At 45.3% G+C, this 23,645-nt stretch overlaps 2 non-coding genes across 2 annotated transcripts; one reads left to right on the top strand and one right to left on the bottom strand.

Annotated features, from left to right (window-relative positions):
- Positions 1–16,276: 16,276 nt before the first annotated feature.
- Positions 16,277–16,351, bottom strand: Trnat-ugu. The gene has a single exon. It is a non-coding gene; the product is annotated as a tRNA-Thr (tRNA).
- A 23-nt stretch (positions 16,352–16,374) lies between these two features.
- Trnat-ugu lies at positions 16,375–16,449 on the top strand. The gene has a single exon. It is a non-coding gene; the product is annotated as a tRNA-Thr (tRNA).
- The last annotated feature ends 7,196 nt before the right edge of the window (positions 16,450–23,645 follow it).

Here is a 23,645-nt window from a genome sequence, read left to right as displayed (position 1 = left end):
GCTCTGCAGTTTCAATTCTGTAATCCTCCAAGTCATCTCGCCGTACAGGCCTGCAAATTATGCGACGTCCAGGCTGAAGGTAGATGTCACTGACAGTCCATTCTACCTACACCTGTTCTTACTCTAGTACAATCTTAAATAGTAAGTGTCCATTATCGCGTGCCGCGGCGAGCTCTGTAGTGTACAGCCCGTACCCGTCGACCTCGGCATACTGGCTGCTGCTTGGTCCGGTTGTGCAGTCAGGTCCCGTTGCAGCTGGCTGCACTGATTTCCACAGCCGAGTAATGTCAGAGTGCGCGGAAAATAACTTGGCCTGTATACATGCGCATACGGCACTGCAAGGCGAGAGAGGGGAGGGGAGCACGTGGTGGTGGGGGTCGCTTGCGGCCCCGTGTGGCAGAGCCGGCCTGTTCAGGATGCCACTGGGCGAGCAAGAGCGCTCAAGCTCGCTCGCCTTGTGGTCAGTGAGCGCTTGTGGTGAAACCGGACGGCCAGACGCGGGGGTAGTGCAACTGGAGGAGTGACCATAACTAGGTTCTGTGCAGCCTTAGACGCGAACACATAATTGTACCGGAGCAATGCGTAACGCGAAGAGTAGCCCCTTTTAAATCGATAAAAAGTAGCCTGGTGGCTGGGTTAGGAATTTCTAAGCGAAGTCAGACAAAAAAAAAAAAAAAAAAAAAAAAAAAAAAAAAAAAAAAAAAAAAAAAAAAAAAATGCTTCAAATGGCTCTGAGCACTAAGCGACTTAACTTCGTCGCCTAGAACTTAGAACTAATGAAACCTAACTAACCTAAGGACATCTCACACATCCATGCCCGAGGCAGGATTCGAACCTGCGACCGGAGCGGTCGCTCGGCTCCAGACTGTAGCGCCTAGAACCGCACGGCCACTGCGGCTGGCAGTCAGACACACCATTTGTAACACGTCTGTGCATGATTACTGTACGTTTATGGTATCCGACTGTGTCTTGATATGGTTAGTGTGCTTCAAAGCTCTGAACACAACGAAAAATATCAATTTCCAGCGCGATACAATACCTTCGATGGAAAGAGTACGGCCGCGCGGGATTAGCCGAGCGGTCTAGGGCGCTGCAGTCATGGATTGTGTGGCTGGTCCCGTCGGAGGTTCGAGTCCTCCCTCGGGCATGGGTGTTGTGTTTGTCCTTAGGATAATTTAGGTTAAGTAGTGTGTAAGATTAGGGACTGATGACCTTAGCAGTTAAGTCCCATAGCATTTCACACACATTTGAACTTTTTGTTTGAAATAGTATGAACACTAGGGACGTTAAAGGCGAAAGCTATACTTCGGTGACTTGCGCTTCAGTTTCGCTGCTTGTATGTTTAAGTAGCTCTTCAGCTCCCCTCGCAAGACTGAGTAGACCTCCTTTCAGACCTTTTCACCAGAAAAAGGTTGAAGTGGTCATCCAGAATGAAACCCGGTGCTTCTGCGTCGCTAGTTACAAACACTACCCACTTTTTTTATTCAATATATTTATTAGCATAATCATGCAAAATACAGGAACATAGATCAATACCTTGGGAGTGAACTTTCATAGTGAACTCTTTCGTTGAGCTGAATCTTTTCACAGTTTAAGAAAATCTTTAACAAATGCATACGATTTTAGTAATAATAAAGTACGCAAATTATATAGCATAACAAAAATAATTACATTACATCATGACTTAGTAAACTACTTTAGCACAACATAAAAAAAAGAAACTGAAATTCAGAGAAAATAGCATTTGAAACGACTTCACTCGAAAAAGTGAAAATCTGTACCAAATAATTCAACTATGAGGAACGCAAAATTTGCGAATCATAAAATCGAAGTTCACTGATAAAAATAATTAGGGGACCGTGATTTTGGGCGTCTGCCATTTTCCACTGAGAAATAATTGAGGACTGGGTATGTTAGCAAATTGTACCTTTATCTTTCACAAATTAAGTAGACAACAAAACACTTCACATCCAAGATCGTTAACATAAAAATAACTGAAATATCCGAGCAGTATTAAAAACAAATTGGAAATAATCATTCATTCCATTATCCTGGGTGTTTTTCATTGGACTTGGAGAGCTTCTATAACATATATGCCTTTCGTGAGTGTATATCACTGCCTGACACCTATGTGGCATGCTCCATTAAAGTTTACAGAGGTCAGCCTACGATATCCGCTCCCATTCTTCAATGAGAGCCCGTGAGAGTTCTTGCAGACTTTGTGGTGGAGCAGGACGACCACGAACACGTATGTCAAGCGTATCCCACATATGCACGATAGTATTTAGGTCGGGACCCACCGCCGGCCATTCCCTTACTTCGGCGTCCAGTGTTGGAAAGACAACCCTGCTGATGCCCTTCACAAAGGCCCTGGTCATTAGAAAGAATTCAGGACCACCACCGTATGCAGCAGCCTTCGCATCATCCAACAGGATCCGTTCGATGTACTGGCTGGCGGTAAGGCGACCGTGCATCGCAAGACTCTCATAGCTGTCAACACCGAAGCTTCCGAGCAACATCACAGAAACTTGGAAATCTGTAGATACCGTGGACAACATTTCGCAGATGCCGTTCATCACGGATCTCTGCACACGGGCATTGCTATCACTTTGCACCAGAGGTTACCTGGACTAGTCTGTGTATTACACGTTTTGTCAGTGACGAAGTTGCCAATTGACATGGAATCGGCAAACTGAAGCCGAGCTGCAAGATTTTGTTGTGTCAAGTGGGGTACTCGAACAGGACGTCTGAGTCGTAACTTCTCTTCTCGTACTCTGTTCTTTACAGTCTGATCGGTTACAGCTGCTCCACCGAGCCTTCTCAGATCTTCTTGCATTGACCTGGCGACGTACGTACAGCGCCGCAAAGCAGAGATGGCCCGACATCCATCTTCACATGGGGCTGTAATGCGTCGGCGACCTTGTCAAACTCGCCTTGTGTACTGACCTACCTCTCTGTTGTGTGTCCACGACCTATCGATGACACATGGAAAAGCATTGGCATCTACGGCAGCACTACGGGAAGTCCATTCTTTTTGGATCAAACAGACCGCCCTTGCCATTTGAACTGTATTAAGATGACCCATTACATGTTAGTGGTTGAACACAACATCCACAAATGATAATACCTTCTGTGCACTTCACCAAAAAACACTGGGACGCCAAAACTCACTTGCACCTAAGCAGTCACCTGACACTGTAGCACGTAAAGCAGCCAATAGATGGTGAATGATTTTAATTGTTGATACCATTGAAAGCGAAGACCTCAAGACCAAAGGTACCGTCTGTATCAAAATTTAACGTTGATAGATGTGTTCCCCTAATTATTTTGAACAGTGTATCCAGTGGCTATTATCAGAATTTCAGAACTGTAAAGATCCGTATAAAGACTGTGGCTGTGTGAGGTTCTAAATGAGGAAAATGGTGTTTCTTCACTCGTTTCCACCTGCTTTGGAGAAATGAGTCTGTGCTCTTCTCGTTACTCAACTTGCTGATTCTACCCGCGGTCTTACGAACGGTGACGCATTTATTGTTGGGAGCAGGTATGGTCAGGCTGCGAGTGTGCGGTTTCATCTGGCTGTGTATGTTGCTGGTTAGATCGTGAATCCATCCACGTGAGCAGGGGACTGAAAACTATCCATTGCAGCATGTGGCATGAAAATTATAGGATTTATTGTGGTTTACGAGACACTTAGTTTTCACAACACCACATTCTCGGAAAGTTAACTGTGAAAATTGCAAATATGCAGCGTGATTTTGCTAAATGGGTACGGCCTGCAGGAAACGATTCTTGAGAGGATCAGCAGCAAAAAAGGTCATTTGGACATATGGCCATAAATGTCTGCTGAAGGAGGTACATCCACTTGAAGGTGAAGATAACAGATATTTGACGGTGTAGGTTTGAGTGATTGCACACATGAGAAGACTCCAAGCAGGTGGGAATGTACAGTCTGTACTAGTGTTTTAGCCACACAATGAAGAGAGCAATAAACTTGTAGAGGATCGTAGCGCGTGCCAATCACTTGCGATCACCTCGTCAACCAAATGACGCTCCACAACGCCTCACAGGCAAAGAATATCTGCCCTTTCTGCAGGTGACCCTGCCTCCCCTGCTGGAAGACCTGCCTGCCTTCGATGGTAGGAAGGGTAACTTTGCTGCTACACTTCTGCGTTTCATGCGGAGGCTTCTCGACAGTGTCTACCTCAGCCGATGGGTCGGACGAGATGGTGCAGTCGCATGGGCTGCCCGGACGCCGGACCTCAACCCTTTAGGTTTCTACCTACGGGACCATCTGAAAGATGTCTTATATGCGGAACACATCCTGGAAGTGCAGACACTGGAAAGAGCACCTCGTGCTCTTAGTGGCGACATTCGGTTGGAGGATGGCACATTTGAACGTGTGTGTGAGTCGCTGCTGCATCGTATTCGCATGCGGTTAGAGGCCTGTCGCGGCAACTGCAGACCGTGGTCTCTGAGCCACAGTAAAAATTGCTGTTTTGAAGAGCGCGCCGCAGCGCGTTGTGTGAAGGAGTCGCCCTCTGTTTCTGGCGGTGGCGCCGCTGTGGCAATCGCAGCTTTGGTGTCTCCCTCTGGTGGGAAAGCGCGAAAGGTTGCCTGTTCACGTGCATTTAAGGGGCGCTATTAGCTCGGCCGGGGGTCAATCAGTCGGAGGCAGTTGGTCAGCCAGGGCAGTCTGCCAGTCTGGGCGAGTCTGGTCAGTTGGTCAGCCAAGATAGCCTGGGTCTGTCTCTCGTCCGCAATGGTGAGGCGGTTAGTGTCTGCCGGTCGTCCGGAGTGCTAGTATGTGTTAGGCCGCCAGTCTGCTCGAGTTTGCTCAGGCAATGGTCCTGGCGGTTGGATCGATCGGTTGGTCGGTCGCGCACTGAGACACAAGATGAATGATCCGTCTTGAGCGTCGGCTCATGTGAGGTCGCCACGTCAGTCCAGTGGGCCGCGCCGCATAGCGAGGGGTAGTGGCTTCGCGGCCGACACGAGAGCGGCAGGAGTCAACCCACGACATCGGTCTGGCCGGGGCGAGCTGCGACGCCGTGAGACGGGAGATCGGCGCGCCTTCCTGCGTCCGTTGAAGCGGCTGGCAGCGGAAGCTTTGGAAGAGCGTTTTGGGGGTGCTGCGCCAGATCTTTGCCAGAAATCGCGGGTTATTAGAAGTTAAGTGACTGGAGGTATGTTGTGTCATTTAGTTGTTAAATTCTACTTGTTTTCTTGGTCACTCTCTCGTCCCCAGCTTGCTCGTTTGTCTCTCATCCGCATTTGTTAGGCAGTTAGTGTCTGTCTGTCTGTTTGTCGATCTGCCGTACGTTAATAGCTGCCTCTGTCTTGTTTTTCGGATTCGGTGTTAACGAATTTAATGCTTAAAGGCCGAATTCTTGAAATATGTTTTTATCTTGCCTGTCATCTTGCGAGGTGGTTTATGTGTAATGTAGAGCATGTTGTACATTTTATGTAAGTCTGCATTTTATGGGTTTTATTTAAATAGTCATTTTAGGTTATAAGGTTGCCACCCTTCGCCCGTAAGAGTCCTTTAAAAAAAACAAAAACAAATTACACATTCGGTGGCAAATAATTTGAGTGTTGTACCATTTCCATCCCTCTTACGGGGAACATAGTTTACGTGTTTGTGTGAGCTTGTAACCTCCCCCTCACTTATCGACCTTAATGACAGTGAAAAACGAAACCGCGTGTACCTAATGGGAATTTTGGAAAAGCAATCGTCACCGAAGTTAACCTGTCGGTAAAGAGGGAGGAAAGGGTTACATCTAAATGAAAGGAAAAATGCAAGTGAAACTGGTGGAAATTAATTTTGAAATAGGGATAAAGTTAATAAAGAAAGTAAATGTGCGGCCGTTACGTTAACAATTAACTAGCGGTAATTAGATATTTGAGATTTGGGGGAAATCACGGTCGCCAGTCCTAAGGACAATTACTATAGTAACTGAAAAAGCAAGGTAATTACACATATAATTAGCACTAGAAGCGTGGCAACTGAAGGTTGACACGTGTAGTGTGAAAACTGAAAGTTTGTCAGAAGTAATAAATTTCGCTACACTTAATTTAGCAAAAGAATTAATGAAACCGGAAAATCGAAAGTTAATTTAGTGACTGAAGTTAATAGCGAGCTTTCTTTCTGAAGCACATCGAAATCCAGTAAAATACGGTTAGTCTTGGACTACCTCAACAATCATTTCAAAAGCAACTTGACTCTACGCAATTTAGAAACAAGAGATTTAACTTTGAACTTGAATTAAATGATTCTGAACTATTAACAATAGTAAAATTTAGTACGTACCAAGCTGAGCTGCAGTCACAGGTAAGCTAAAATATGCTAACAAAACTCGCACTCTAAATTTGTGCTCGTGTAACCTAAATATTGTAGCCAGCTACTGAACTTTGAAATTAAAGCAGTGAAATCTAATCATATTATTTTAATGCTGGCGTTTGAATTTCAACGACACTCGGGTTCATTTCGGAAAAGGAAGGGACCCTGCTTGGCAATGCAATTGGGACAATGAGCAACAAAGGTTCATGCTAAGTTGCTGCAATTTTGCGAGGCAAATGGAACAATTTGAAAAGCTGAGGTCTGCCATACAGTTCTGAAACTTTACGTGCTTTTAGTCTTCCTTGTTGGTTGATTGAAGGTTTGAAGCCGTCGATCGAGGAGGTGGCGACAGTCACTCATTGTCGGCCGTCGCTGTTGCAGAAGCTGGATGTTGGCGCGCCTTCTTCTCGACACGGTCACCAGGCGAAACGGGCTCTTGATGTGCGCCAGCTAATGCTTCCCGTCCGCGACACCATGTCAGAAACTATCATCGCGAGTCGAGCGCAATTACATGCTGCCAAACCCCGAAAGCGCGGCAACTCGCGGGAGCGTCACACAACACCTGCTCCACTCGCTACTCCCGCCAGACTCTCACTGTTCTGCCCGCGCTCCACGCGGCAGAGTTAACACTACCAAAGATCCTACACACTTTGATTCTTCACACGACCTATCGATGTAATCGTTCGATAGCAGTTTTCCCTAGGCAAGACCCAGCGTAAAAATACAAATGATATTTACGAAACAAACCAATTATACATCGACATAAATGCATAAATATATATATACAAATAGTAAAACAATTACAATATATAAAGAGACAGAAATGTCATATCTTGAGATAACAAAACAAGGAAAAAAAATAATAGTACAATAGATGAAAATAGGAGGATATGCATTTCCTTCGTTACAAGCTGTTAAAATTTTTTTAGTTTAAAGTAATCCGGTGTGTTGCAGATTTGCACCAGTGTACTCTTTCAGACGTTGTTGTGAGCGGTCATGAGTACGGCCGTGTTGAAAGGGAGCAGGCAAGCTTCTCAGCACGAAGGCTCATACTGTTAATATTGTTCTTTCTGCCTCTAAATAAAATTGTAACTTCGTATTTCGAGGGTGCGTTTCTGCTTATAATTTTAAATCTGTTTTTGAACAAGCTTTTAGGAATAAAATTCACATGTGTTAAAAGTAATTTCGTTTTCCATCAGTTACTTCCTGGCAACTTCTTCCACGCTCACATAGTGTGATTAAATGTGTCAATGTTCTTGATGAATCGCTAGTAAATAAAGTAAATTCTTTAAGAAAAGATTTTGAAAGTAAATTTACGGTTCAGTCTCATCACAGGTCTTCGAGCACAGCATTGTACTGTGTAGGTCTGATGAATTAACAAATACCCTTGAGCACAGGCACCATGCATTTCTGGCCGTATGTCTCTATGACCTTTTTACTTCTTATCCTTGCAGGGAGAAACTGTAGAGACTTATGAGTAAAACACAATGTCTACAGCAAGTAATAAACGTTTCATAGAGTCTGTAGAAACACACGACCGTAATTTGGATATAAATGGCACACCAACAAGGTCTATAGTCACAAACAGAGGAGTCAGACAAGGATGCAGCATTTCACCCACACTTTTTAACATTTATGTAGATGATTGAAACAGGATACGGACAGAGATTTTTTAATAGTAATTCCCACTTAAAACTGCCTTTTGTTGTGCTGGCGATGCCATATTGCTGGAGGAGAATGAAGATGACCTACAAAGGGGAAGACATATATTAGGTAAGATTTCTGAATGGTACCTTTCAAGATTTCAGAAAAAGAGGCAAAATCAATGGCTTTTGAATGAAAACAGCCTGTGGGAACAAAAATTGTGATTAAGAACGGACTAATAGATCGGTTCAAACCTTTCAACTATTCAGGTTGCAAAGTCACATAAAAGTATGACGAAGACATACAGAAGAAGTTAGCAAAGTTTGGGAATACCTGTGGATAACAGATGTCTAAAAAAAAAAAAAAAAAAAAGGGTCGAATCAAGGTCGAAATTTTGAGAACATTACCGACCTTATAGAGGAGATGTTGAGTCGCAAGTCGGCCGGAGTGGTCGAGCGGTTCTAGGCAGTACAGTCTGGAACCGCGCGACCGCTACGGTCGCAGATATGTGTGATGTCCTTAGGTTAGTTAGGTTTAAGTAGTTCTAAGTTCTAGGGGACTGATGACCTCAGCAGTTAAGTCCCATAGTGCTCAGAGTCATTTGAACCATTTGAGTCGCAAACACTAACAACGAAAAGACTTTGGGCCTAAGTGCCTTCGTCTGAAACAGAAAATGGACACACTTGAAGGTGTGCCACTCAACCGGACTTTCCGAACCGTGTTCTTTTTACGGTTGAGGCATCCTTTATACGAGAAGGTATGTTCAACAGGCACTGTTAAGACATGTGGGTACGGAAAAATCCGACCAGCGCCTTTGTTCGTGGTCACCGAGATCGCTTCGCTGTCAACATCTGGGTCGGTTTGGTAGGCGATAATCTGGTCGGCCCACACGTGTTCCCCTGCCGACTGAACGCAAACAGATGTTTAATTTTTTTACGAGAAACTCTGTCAGAGTTGCTGAAACATGTTCCACTCAACGAGCGACAGCGACTGTGATACCATCTCGATGTTGCATCTGCACAGTTCGCACATCCAACGAAATGCATTTGGATGAAACTTTTGGTGAGTACTGGATAGGCTGCGGTGGGTCGATGGCACGGCATGCACGTTTGCCGGACTTGACACCCACTGACTGTTTGTTCTGGGGCCACCTGTAATCTGTTGTCCGTAAAACACCCGTTGAGACTGATGAAGAACTGATATCGCCCATTATTGAGTCTCTGACACAATCTACACTTAGTCAGGTGTGTTTGAGAGTGCGACAGTCACTCCACCGTCGTTGTATGGCGTGCATTCAAAGAGGAGGGCGTAATGTCGAGGACTATAACTGTTTTCAAATAAAGATTATAAGACTTCACCCCGACTCCCCATTTACCTTGATGCTGTAAATACACTACTGGCCATTAAAATTTCTACACGACGAAGGTGACGTGCTACAGACGCGAAATGTAACCAACGGGAAGAAAATGCTGTGATATGCAAATGATTAGCTTTTCACCGTATTCACACAAGGTTGGCGCCGGTGGCGACACCTACAACGTGCTGACATGAGGAAAGATGCCAAGCGATTTCTTATACACAAACAGCAGTTGACCGGTGTTGCCTGGTGAAATGTTGTTGTGATGCCTCATGTAAGGAGGAGAAATGCGTACCATCACGTTTCCGAAATTGATAAACGTCGGATTGTAGCCTATAGCGATTGCGGTTTATCGTATGGTGACATTGTTGCACGCGTTGGTCGAGATCCAATGACTGTTAGCAGAATATGGAATCGGTGGGTTCAGAAGGGTAATACGGAACGCCGTGCTGGATCCCAATGGCCTCGTATCACTAGCAGTCGAGATGACAGGCATCTTATCCGCATGGCTGTAACGGATCGTGCAGCCTCGTCTCGATCTCTGAGTCAACAGATGGGGACGTCTGGAAGACAACAACCGTCTGCACGAACACTTCGACGACGTTTGCAGGAGCACGGACTATCAGCTCTGAGACCTTGGCTGCGGTTACCCTTGACGCTGCATTACAGACAGGAGCGCCTGCGATGGTGTACTCATCGACGAACCTGGATGCACCAATGGCAAAACGTCATATATTCGGACGAATCCAGGTTCTGTTTATAGCATCATGATGGTCGCATCCGTGTTTGGCGACATCGCATTGAACGCACATTGGAAGGGTGTATTCGTCATCGCCATACTGGCGTATCACCCTGTGTGATGGTGTGGGGTGCCATTGGTTACACGTCTCGGTCACCTTTTGTTCGCACTGACGGCACTTTGAACAGTGGACGTTGCATTTCAGATGTGTTACTACCCGTGGCTCTACCTTTCATTCGATCCCTGCGAAGCCCTACATTTGAGCAGGATAATGCACGACCGCATGTTGCAGGTCTTGTACGGGCCTTTCTGGATACAGAAAATGTTCGACTGCTGCCCTGGCCAGCACATTCTCCAGATCTCTGAGGAATTGAAATCGTCTGGTCAATGGTGGCCGAGCAACTGGCTCGTCACAATACGCCAGTCACTACTCTTGATGAACCGTGGTATCGTGTTGAAGCTGCATGGGCAGCTGTATCTGTACGCGCCATCCAAGCTCTGTTTGACTCAATGCCTAGGCATATCAAGGCTGTTATTATGGTCACAGGTGGTTGGCCTGGGTACTGATTTCTCAGTATCTATGGTCCCATATTGCGTAAAAATGTAATCACATGTCAGTTCTAGTATAATATATTTGTCCAATGAATAACCGTTTATCATCTGCATTTCTTCTTGGCGTAGCAATTTTAATGGCCATTAGTGTTACGATGATGGTTGGTTGGTTGTTTTGGGGAAGGAGACCAGACAGCGTGGTCATCGGTCTCATCGGATTAGGGAAGGATGTCGGCCGTGCCCTTTCAGAGGAACCATCCTGGCATTTGCCTGGAGTGATTTAGGGAAATCACGGAAAACCTAAATCAGGATGGCCGGACGCGGGATTGAACCGTCGTCCTCCCGAATGCGAGTCCAGTGTCTAACCACTGCGCCACCTCGCTCGGTCTAGTGTTACGATGAGAATGTCGTCCTGCAGACGTGCTACGATGACGGCCTACCCTCTTGGCGGGGCCCGGTGCTCTTCAACACCTAGCGCTATACGTTACGGAATGTGAGCATGGGCTACTATGTGAAATATGCTTGTTACGATCGTCTCTAGCGGTCCTCTCATTTTCTACATTCATTTCAGATATACCCTGTATGAAAATGTAAACGGTTCTACTGAAGTGATTTTTGTTGGGAGGTGGCCGGCCGTTGTGGCCGAGCTGTTCTAGGTACTTCAGTCTGGAACCGCGCGACCGCTAAGGTCGCAGGTTCGAACCCTGCCTCGGGCATGGATGTGTGTGATGTCCTTAGGTTGGTTAGGTTTAAGTAGTTCTAATTTCTAGGGGACTGATGACCTCAGATGTTAAGTCCCATAGTGCTCAGAGCCATTTTGTTGGGAGGGGGTCTCATATGACTCGAATGACACCTCTCCCTTCCCCATGACACCCCCACCCTCCACGATCACCGCTGATATTTTTTGAGTTTCTACAGTTCTTTGTCATTTTGGAGACTCGTCGTTTTTATGTCAAAGGTTGGATGAGAAATTCGGAAATCGATTGTCGTAAACATTTTATCGCTTTCACTATACCTTTTTTTGGCGGTGGGGTGAGGGTTGGCGGTAGCCCTGACACCCCTGGATTCGCGCCTGCCTGTGTGTTACAAGCGGCGATCGCGAACACTTACTGCCGAAAATAGAGACACAACTCTCCTGATATTTTGACGGGGAACGGCTTTTTAATCGGATTAGCGGCGTGTCGGCAGTGAGGAGCCGGCAGCCGGCTGTTAGCCGGTCCCGGAAGTGTGGCGGCCTTGGACTTCCGGCGCTGCACGCGCCGCTAATGGCGCACTTCCTGGCGCGTGCAGCGGCCGGCTGGCGGGTCCCGTGCCGCAAACGGCCGGCGGGCGGCCTGCTGCTGGTGCTGGAGCTGGAGCTGGAGCAGGAGCCCGGGCCGGCGCTGCTGGCGCTCCAACCGGTCCCCGCGGGCGGCACTTTTTGCTGCGGCCTGCCGGGCCGGTCAGGCTGGACAGGACGGGCTCCGCCGCGCGTCTGTCGACCTGCCCAGTCTCCTGGGGCCGTAAACGGGTCACCTTTCACGGCGGGCGTATCTCTGTCAGTTAATGGAGAGCCTGTCCCAGGAACTACTCTCTCTTCGCACTCTGTCACTAGCAGGAATGTTTATGCGAGGTTCTTCGAACTTCTAATCTCAAAATTACAGCATTTTCCGTCTTTATTGAGTCATCAGTACTCTGGCTAGGAAGCCCTTCTCCCTCAGATAAAATGTTCTCGGTTAATTTACCGCGTCAAATTCGAGTAAAAAAAAAAAAAAAAAAAAATCCCAAGCTTTCGATGGCAGCCTCCACAACCCTTATACAAGAGTTCTACCAAACACTATACCTTGTTCTTCAACACACTAACCATCAGCTGTGCCACTATCTATATTCGATATAATCGCCCCATCTCCTATTACAGCCTCACGAACATCGACCTTACCATTTCCACCTATATTATTGCTGCGGACCTCAACATCCGTAGTAGATCCCTGTGAAACTCCTACAGTGGCGCCAGTTTACAGACTCCAAGCAAGATGACATAGTTTTCATCCCACACTACACCTGACCTGAAAGCAACACCTACATCTACATCTACATTTATACTTCGCAACCCACCCAACGGTGTGTGGCGGAGGGCACTTTACGTGCCACTGTCATTACCTCCCTTTCCTGTTCCAGTCGTGTATGGTTCGCGGGAAGAACGACTGCCGGAAAGCCTCTGTGCGCGCTCGAATCTCTCTAATTTTACATTCGTGATCTCCTCGGGAGGTATAAGTAAGGGGAAGCAGTATATTCGATACATCATCCAGAAACATACCCTCTCGAAACCTGGACAGCAAGCTACACCGCGATGCAGAGCGCCTCTCATGCAGAGTCTGCCGCTTGAGTTTGCTAAACCGTAACGCTATCACGCTTACGAAGTAACCCTGTGACGAAACGCACCGCTCTTCTTTGGATCTTCTCCATCTCCTCTGTCAACCCGACCTGGTACGGATCCCACACTGATGAGCAATACTCAAGTATAGGTCGAACGAGTGTTTTCTAAGCCACCTCCTTTGTTGATGGACTACATTTTCTAAGGACTCTCCCAATGAATCTCAACCTGGCACCCGCCTTACCAACAATTAATTTTATATTATCATTCCACCTCAAATCATTCCGCATGCATTCTCCCAGATATTTTACAGAAGTAACTGCTACCAGCGTTTGTTCCGCTATCATATAATCGGGTCATCCAAGCATTCCAGCATCACCCAGTCGCCTCAGATGCCTGACTGCAGAAGTTCTAGATCAATTGGAAGTAACGACCTACCTGTTCTCCTCACAATCTCCTCTGCACTACTTCATCCCCATGTGCCCCAACCTAGTCTCCATTCAAGAGTTTTACAAGACTACTCCAGCACCAAGTGGTATCTCTACCGAGAATCCATCAACCTCGTGTTTCCCTTCATGTGATGTTCCTTCTGCATCAGACCTTGTCAGACGTAATATCTGCCCACATCCCTATCAAGATCTCTGTCGCTCCACCCTCTTTCCACAAGCCCTTCTCTTTCTCCTAGAACCCCATTGCTTGTAACACTCCTTTTTGCAGACTTGTGATCAAGACAAGCCACCAGCAAATACAGAGACAGATCAGGAATTTATAATATGCAAAAATAAGTAAAAAACGTCGGGATTGGTGGTACATATGCTCCAGCCTCAACGCCAAACTCCTCATTAACTCTTTCAGGTATTTTGCATTCCATCAATTCACTGGCAACGACTCCATACTTCACTACCCGCTCCTCCATAGCAACCATCTCTTATCTGACAACCTGAGGAAAGCTGACCACTTTGCATCCTATCTTTCCAACATATCCATCTGCGATGACCCCCTTTTTAGTTACTCCTTATTCCCTACTATTGATGAACACACAAACACCACTCTCCCACCCCTGGCTTCCACCTTCCAGTACTTGGACAAAATACCACGAACAGAATTAAGTACACCATCAATTCACTGGCAATAACTCCATCCATTATTACTCACTCCACCACAACTATCCCTTATCTGACAACCTCAGGAAATCTGATCACTTTGCATCCTAACTCTCTGACATCTCCATCTGTGATGATCACCATTTTAATTACTCCTTATTCCCTACCGTCCACGAACTCACAAACGCCACAGTCCCACCCTTGGGTTCCAGCTTCCAGAACTTGCACAACATATCACAAACAGAACTAAATACGCCAATTACAGAACGACATAAAACAAGTACTCTATGAAAAGTGCAGCGCTTCCCCTGGTCATGACTGCATCACACCACTACCCTCTCCACGAATTAATATCCGTAGCTAAGGAAAATCTCTAAATTCCTACTTGTCCTTAAACTGCACAAACCTCCTGCTGACATCTCCTCTTACCACCCCACCTGCCTCACCTCAGTGTTCCACTTTACCACTTACGACTCTCCTATACAGTTAGCTAATACACTAAAATATCTTGGACCGACGCTCAACTGGCAACTCACCTACTAACCATCCAGCAAAAGCCCACACTAATATAGTGTCCAAACGTCGTGATTACACGCCTCCACTATTCTCCATCTCTAACAAAATCCTCATCTAGCCCATCCTCTGCTACGCAGATGTTGCGTGGATCTCCACCCCACCAAAGTTCAACAAGTCCCTTTAAATCCACGAACGCCAAGCACTATGTCTCGATTTCCATATCTGCTTACCTTTCCCCACATGGATCCTCCTCAACCTTTTCAGATTCCCTCCCATCACCATCAAAACCGAACACCTCTACATCTTCTATACCATACGCAAATTAGATTCCAATAACACCATTGTCTCCCCTTTTATCCCCAACCCTGGTATGCTGCTGCACTTTTACAAACGCACCCCACCGTCTCTACACACACATCCCATATCCTCTCCCAACGTGAGTTCAACGACCTCCCTCACCTATACAGCGAGATGTGCACCGATATTAATCCTTCCTACGGAATATAGCCCTTCCCCACCTATCCCCTCCATATCCGGACTTCTCTCTCCTTTTCCCTTTCCTCCTATCCCCATCCCTTACATCTTGTTATCACTATCATACCCATACGCCAAACACCTCCTTACCCTATGTCTTTCCCATTTTCTGTCTACCTACTATCCACCAAACATCTATCTTCATCTCAATAGTTTTTCTACCTAGCAGACCTCCTTCCCATGGCCCACATCCTTATGGAACATATTCTCTCTTTCCAAACTACATTTTTCCCAATGCAGGTCCTTCAGATTTTAAGTGAAAGTGCAGTGCTTCAGTTCTACTTCTTCGAAGCATTTCGCTATTATACGATGTTTTTCCTCTCATCTTCATTCTATTTTTAAAAATGCTCTTGGCTGAAGAGCGAAATATTGCACCCCTGACGGCCCACTCCCTGTCCATGTGGGTCGAGGGGGATGAAATAACAGTCAAGGAAAAAATGACAACCTCCTCATCGTCGTTCGGGACCAACGGCGTGAGTCATCAAGAAAGTAACTTCCGCGAGCACTTGCTGAGGTGCTTACGTTAGAACAAAAACTTGCTAAAGTTTACTTCTCCGGGTCGTTTTGGCAAGTTCTTTGCTGAAAGCACTTGCGGATATGTTACTACCAGAGTCGCGTCGTGAGATAGGCAAGTGGAAGTTTACATGGTCACGGATGAAAACACAGCAGTCGCCACCATTGTTGTATTATTTTTATTGAAGAAAAATCGTACCGAGAAACAAAATCAAGAAAAAATGAAATGGTCAGGTGACGAAAGAGGCGTACATATTTCAATAATCAAGATAAATTGTTCAGTGAAATAAAATTTGAGGACTTCGCTCAGATTAAAAACTTCCTGAGAATATCGTATGCTAGTTTTCAATATCGCTTGTCAATTGTACAATTACGTATTTGAAAACACGATGTAATAATGCGGAAGCTATATCAGCAAGAGATGGTCTTTTAATTACCCTTCAATTTTTGCAAACACTATTTTTTTACTTTTATTACAAATATAGTGTATGACGGTAGTATCTGTTCCCGAAAGAACAATTACCGTGGATGACCATGCAGCTTTGCTAGAAATGAAATGATAATTAAATAGACACCCTAGCTGCAAGCAGGCGTTGATACACTTCATTGGGGAGATGCTGAAAATGTGTGCCCCGACCGGGACTCGAACCCGGGATCTCCTGCTTACATGGCAGACGCTCTATCCATCTGAGCCACCGCGGGCAGTGCGTCTGCACTATCCTCTGTGCCCGCAGTGGCTCAGATGGATAGAGCGTCTGCCATGTAAGCAGGAGATCCCGGGTTCGAGTCCCGGTCGGGGCACACATTTTCAGCATGTCCCCAATGAAGTGTATCAACGCCTGCTCGCAGCTAGGGTGTCTATTTAATTATCATTTCACAAATATAATGCATTTATGTTTATGCTAACATTAAAAATTAGCTAAAATCTAAAGATGCTTGTACTGCAAGTCTGCTTCCTCTTCTGGTAAAACGAAGTAATCTGTAAATTAATTTCAGGGGTACGTTTCTTGTAGCCCATCTTCCTTTGAGACCATCTCTTTTCACACTGACATTTTCGTGACGGTACTGAACACACAAATCTTCCGCAGGACTGAAAAAAATCTTCCAGCAACTGGCAAGGTCGGCAGGTACTTGCAGTTAAGATGGAAGAAACTGCTTCCACTAACTTGTGGAAACTACTTCTACAATATGGAGAATTTAGTGGAAGACAATTTATTGTGGATGTTTCCATGTCAAACAACTGGCAAAAGTGGTGACTTGCGGAAGTTTACTCGCTAGTGGATACGCGCCTTAAGTCTGAATGTCGTGAAACTGCCTACGCTCCAAGTTCTATGCCAAGAGGATGGCGTATAATTGGCCAGATTACATAATGGTGGCATGGCGGAGACTGCGAATGCTGGAAAATTACAACCGTTGCGTTCACTCATTACGTCTGTACTCGCGATAGGGCGCTGCCTCAGCATTCAAAGTCTGAGCGATTGCATCGTGACATAATCTAGACAAATATGCGCTGCCCTCTGCACATAAAAGTGAGAGCCTCGCCAGTTTCACGACTGTCAGACAAATCCTAGAGGCACTCATAGAAAGCTTGGGATTTTATCTGAGTTTGACGCGTTAAGCTAATCGAGAATTTTCCGCCCATTAGTATCTGACAGTTTCGATGCGGAACGCCACCATATTCTTTCCTTTGCCAGTTTCCTCTTCTCAGAGTAGCATAATAGTCATAACGCAATCATCTGTTGTACACAGGATGAATCCCAACTTCACCAACACACTTTCGGATGTTATTCAGGTGCCGGCCAGTGTGGCCGAGCGGTTCTAGGCGTTTCAGTCTGGAACTGTGCGACCGCTACGGTCGCAGGTTCGAATTCTGTCTCGGGCATGGATGTGTGTGATGTCCTTAGGTTAGTTAGGTTTAAGTAGTTCTAAGTTCTAGGGGCCTGATGACCTCATAGTGCTCAGAGCCATTTGTTATTCAGGTAAGTTTTCTGAGAGCTTTCGTGTAATGCATGTTATCTCTGGTGCCTCACTATAGTGGAAGTGCATTTAATTTGGACGCCAACTTTTAAGAATAGAAGTACATGAATGGAAAGGAGTAGTTGAGAAGGGAGTGAGACAGCAGTGTAAACCATACCCAACGATATCCCATCTCAAAAATAAGCAAACAGTAAAGGAAGCGAAGGAGAAATTTGGAAAGGGAATTAGAGTTCAGAGAGAAGAAAAAACACTTTAAAGTTTGCTGATGACATTGCAGTTCTATCAGAGAGTCCGTAAAGATGGAAGAACAGTTGAATGAAGTGTATAGAAAGCAATATACAAGAAGAATATCAGCGAAAGCAAGGGCAATGGAGTGTAGTCGTATTCAATCAGGCGATGCTAAGGGAATAAAATTAGGAAATAAGACACTAAAAGTACTGGGTGAGTTTTGCTATTTGGGCAGTAAAATAACTAATGATGGGCTTCGTAGGGGGGGGGGGGGGGGGGGGCGAAGAGGAGGGACATAAAATGTTGAATGGCAATGATGAGAAGGAGTTTCTGAAGAAGGGAAATGTATTAACATAGAATGAAATATAATAGTTAGGAAGTTTTTTGTGCAGGCGTTTGTCTGGTATGTAGCTTTGTAAGGAAGTGAGGAAATAGAGAAGCAGAAAAGCAGAGACGAAAAGAGAATAGAAGCTTTTGGAACGTGGTGCTACAGAAGAACGATGAAGATTAGAAGGGTAGATCGCGTAACTGTTGCAGAGGTAGTTAATAGGACCGTGCAGAAAAGAAATTTGTGGAATCACTTGCATAAAAGAAGGAATCGGTTGATAGGACACATTCTGAGGCATCAAGGGACCACCAATTTAGTATTGGAGGGAAGTGTAGGGTGTAAAAATAGTAGACAGAGATCAAGAGATGAGTACAGTAAGCACGTTCAGAAGTATGTGGGTTGCAGTAATTGTTCCGAGATGATGAGGGTTGTGCAGAGTAGAGTAGCGTGGAGAGCTGTATCAAACCAGTCATTGAGCTGAAGATCACAACAGCATCAGCAACAAAAACAACAAAATAGAAATACTGATTTCATCATAGGCGCGCGAACAGAAACGAGCGAACGGATTTTAGCGAATACCGGGCTTGATAAGGGTGTAGCTTATCATCCACTTTTTTACAGTCTGAATTGTCGAAGTTTTGAAGAAACTGAAATCGCTAATAGACCCAGGCATTAAATAACAAACAATGACTGTTGGAACACTCTTATTTGCAGACGGTCAAACAATGATTTAAATAATCAATATAAACCCTATAACTTAAACATCACTTAAAAAACAAAAATTGTGGCTGGAAAGGATCCACTTAGATCAATGATTGGAAGTTTTCTATTTCGGGCAACAAAATAGTCTGATGTGGCTTATGTAGAGAGAATATAAAATTCAGTCTGACAATAGCATGAAAAACTTCACTGACAAAGTCACAAGTCTTTTCTGAAGGCGTTTGTCAGCAATGTAGACTTCTACAGAAGTGTAACGTGGACAATAAGGTGTCCAGACACGAAGAGAACAGAAGGTTTTGAAATGTGGCGCTGCAGAAGAATAATGATCATTGGATACCTCGAATAACTAATGAGATAGTACTGAATCGAATTAAGGAAAACAAGGGTCAGGGCATAAACTGACTAATAGGAGGGATAAATGTTGCGACACATTCTCGAAAATTAAGGAATCCTGAACTCGGTAATGGAAGCAAGTGTCTGGGGTAAAAATTACAGAGGGAGACGAAGGATAATTTAAGCACGTTCAAATGGATCTAGGCGTCAGGCATGAAGAGGCTTGCACAGGAGAGGCTAATGTATACAACTACATCATACAGCTTCAAATTGGAGACCGCAACAACAACAACAAGGTCAACAACATATGAGAACAATGTGTTGGTCACGGTAGCCCTGTTCATGACCATTACGGATACCAGAGGAAGGGTGGGAGGGGGGGGGGGGGAGGTCCGAGCACGCTGAAATCCAGGGATTCTTGAACGTCGAGGACAGTCGATGGCGAGTCGCTCTACACTCTGCCACTCTGCCATGTTCATGGCGGTCGACTGTTTGAACAATGCCTGTAAGGGAACAGTTCAGCGTTTGCTACGTTGTATACTGCATACTGACAGAACACATTGAAACTGTACATGTTACGTCTGAGGGCTTTTGCATTAAACTGTGTTTTGTTTTGTAAGTTTTGGTGACTGCATAGAACAGGCTTTCTCATTGTTGTGAAGGTATCTTCACAGAACCGAACGTAATTGGGGTAACGAATCAAATAAACCACAATTACATAATTATTCTGCAACGAGTCATCGTAAAGCATGGATTCCTCACACCAACTTCTCAGAAAATATCCATGAACAACACTCGAAATTTTACCGGCAGAATTAGAGTTTTCCTGAATACTGAATCCTGGCTTCCCTGAGAACTGTTGCCCTCTGCAGCTCCATCTAGCACCATAGTACATGTTGCTTTCGCGCTGTAGACTGATTTTTTCAGGTCAACATATCCCACCGTCGGTAAAAGGAAGACACTAAATGATAGTAGGTTATCACAGCAGATTCTGGGCCAGATAAAGCTCTTACCACACCTGCTGTCAGGTTACACATCTGATGTCAGGTTACCTACTTGCGTCCCTTGGCGCCAGCCGCTCCTGCACCTCTCCACCCAGAAACCACTCGGAACTGATCAGAGTCATCCAAAGGAAATTGTGAGGAAGTGGGGAACCGCTCTCAGCCAATGGGAGCACAATGAAACCCATTGGGCCGATAAGATTCGAGCTTCCCTCTCCAACTCTATCTTTGAAAGGGAGCACCTGATGGGGTCCGGGTCACCATGGAACTGTGCAGCTTAGGAAGAGGGTTAGGGTGTATTTATCTGTTACTAACAAATTATTCTGTGTCACGACACTCGAGGTCTTATCTCTCCCCAGTTTTACGTACTTTTCGCCGATTTTCGTATTTTCCCTGTGTTTTCCAGAGTTATGTATTTTTCCACATTTTTCCAAAATTTTTATCACTTACATGAGTTTCGTTTCATTGCTCCTGACGCCATGTCAACATCGCATCTCATCGTGTCACATCGACATGATGATGCTCTCAGTCAACCACAATTCAGCATGGGTCGGAATAATTTATCACTGCCAAGACGCGAGTTCATTAATAGTGTGAGTTGGGCCGTGGCGGCTTTAATTTTGGCGCCGTGGCACCCTGTTGCTGGTTTTGTTGGCCCTCTAGCAGTTTATCAAAACTAGACATGATTGTCTTAATGGGATTTCCATGATCGTTCTTTAAATATGGCATTTCAGTCTTTGATCGCTATTTTTTATATTCAACGACCGGTTTCAGGCTAGCTGCCCATCTTCAGATCTGTTAGACAAAGTTAAAAATATAATTAACAAGAGAGATACATTTACTGATAGAAATATCGTAGTTTACAAAAAGAAGAAATTTTGGAATATATTAAATGCCTACATACCATATATTGCAGTTATAGAGTAACTTGTCATTACAGAACTATCGGTTGCAGTTAGTCGGCTAGAGGGCACGCGGCTAGCAAGTTGTTGGTTTTCGCGGATTTCGACTGTGCGGTAAGGGCCTCGAGGAGCTGCGAGTCGTTAAATCGATCAGAGGCAAGCCTTGCCGACTCGCTTAAGGATTAGCAGCGGCGAGATGCGGGAAGAGCAGCCTACGTCACGTGCAACCTGGTCGTTAAGTTCCCCGCCTACTCTGCGAGCTTAAATTTTACGCCAGATCGAATACCGCCGTACGGATTGGAAGCAATAACACGCTGGCTTAGAATGTGGGTCCACCTTCCATGTGTTTTCCTTGAAGTTATGCCAACCCTAGTTGTGAGGTTATCATGGATAACGGTACAGCGTACGTATTAGAAACGAACACGTTTGCTGAATTAAGACTTCATTCCGTATTAATGACGTCATAGAAAATTCTATAAGCACTGTCGATTTCCAAACAAAGATAATGTATAAGAAGTAACACACTGCGATAGATAAATCCTGCCAAGTCACCACTAGATCACTAGATTGTGTGACGTCATAGCAAAATTCTGATGCCTCCAACCAAAGATACTATATGTGTGTGTAGCACAGTGCTACAAAATACGCACCCAGAGAGGGGAGCAGTATCTCAAGTAATCCTCCAAGTACCCTACGGTGTAACCCACTTCCTCGAACTCCAGCATGATCAATATATCCATGAATACTTCCCCCCCCCCCCTCTCCCCTTCCCCCAATCCATCAGTGCATCAATGGCCTGGTTGGTAGCATAGAAGGCACTGCTGCTATACCAGTTCTGGACGTGATACGTGATCCGCCCCCCCCCCCCCCCCCCCCAGTAATAACGGAAAATAGATCTCAACACGTTGGTATAAAGAGCGAATATTGTTACAAATACACTCCTAGATTAGGAGGAATCTTTTCGTGCATTCGCTGATTATTGTTAAGTCGAACATGCAAAGTGAGATGGAGCTCCTCGAGCAGGCGTGGCCGCCACTGAACCAGGTTCACGAACGAGGGATCTCCATCTGTCTGCCTACCACTAAGCCAGACCATTTCCTCGGGTAGAGAGAGTTGCTTCATTATAGGTGTAACCAGCTCCGGCTTGGGGGCTGGCGCAACAGGCGCTCACTCATTCAGGGAGGGGACTTCCCGCCACAGCAAACCAGTCACAACTCGCTGGCGCCAACACGTTCACCAGCAAAAATATGCAGACGCCTTTGTGGGTAAAAATAGCTAACAGTTTCTCTGGGTAAGTGATAATCCTGCTTCAAACTTAGCGCTTATGCGTGTAGTGATATGACTCTCGATCAGATAGAGCTACCATACGGAATAAAAGACATGTAACTCTTGCATTGTAAGTGTGTCACGCCACTGTAAGGTTCGTAAATAGATACAAAGCATGTACACATCCCCAAAGCAAAAATGAGAGTGAGCAGGTCACACTATACCAAAAATAAACTATCACATATATGAAGTCAATAAATCACAGAGATTACGACATCTCTCTCACTACCTTTAGAGAGCACCAGATTTCACGCACTATCTGTCGTTATGTTGATGCTCCAAAGACACATTACAAACAGCAATTAACTTGCGAACGACACGGGCGCAATGACAGCCGGAAAAAAACCGTCTGCACATACCTGATAACAGTATGGTCACCACCATACTTATAACTAAATGCTGCTAGTCTCCAACGGCGTTATCGATTGAGGGGCCGCTGGCGGCTACTCCTGCGGAAGCCAGCACAGGGAAGAGTGACCAGCTGAACATATCTGGTCATCGACCGGCCAACGCCTCTGCTGCTAGTTCCAGGGATGAGTCACCTCACTGGCTCGAAGTAACCACGGAAAATCGTCTATGCAACCTGTCAGTCGAGTTAATGATCAAAGAATGCATCTCCACCCCTCTCGGCGACCGTTGAATAAACGGAAGCTGAGCTCTGCCCATGCACAAGGGATGGTGTTTATAATCGCAAGAAGCTGTTTGAAAAAGCTGCTAGTGTGTCACCTGGGAGGAGCGCTAAGTAGACTCTGTAACAAAGAAAAACAGTATTATTACGCGTCTCACGAACGTCGCTGAACACAACTGTAAGTTGATGAAGGTACCCATATAGACGTATTAACAAAAGTGCATTATTCAGTAGCGAAAACACACCCTACTTGTACCTGTTACAATAGTATCACAGCTGTGACGTGTTACATGATAAGACTTTATAGCGAATCCTCCTCTACCCTGGTTCACATATATCGTTAGAACTTCGACATCATCCTGTCTACTTCATAATCACTGATGACGAAAGGGAAGTCAGCTAATATCGAATATAGTTCAGAGGAGAAGGCTATAGAAAGGAGATTACTAAATATTGTATCTTTCTCTTGTGAGGCGAGAAATCTGACAGCTCATTTGGAAAATTATCCCTAGTTCTTGCATGTGATGTTATCCTCATATAGGACTTGGCTGGGT

The sequence above is a fragment of the Schistocerca piceifrons genome, chromosome 7 (assembly GCF_021461385.2).
Source record: "Schistocerca piceifrons isolate TAMUIC-IGC-003096 chromosome 7, iqSchPice1.1, whole genome shotgun sequence".
NCBI lineage: Eukaryota > Metazoa > Arthropoda > Insecta > Orthoptera > Acrididae > Schistocerca > Schistocerca piceifrons.
Note: the sequence above shows the minus strand (reverse complement) of the source record. Positions and strands in the feature narration are given on the sequence as shown.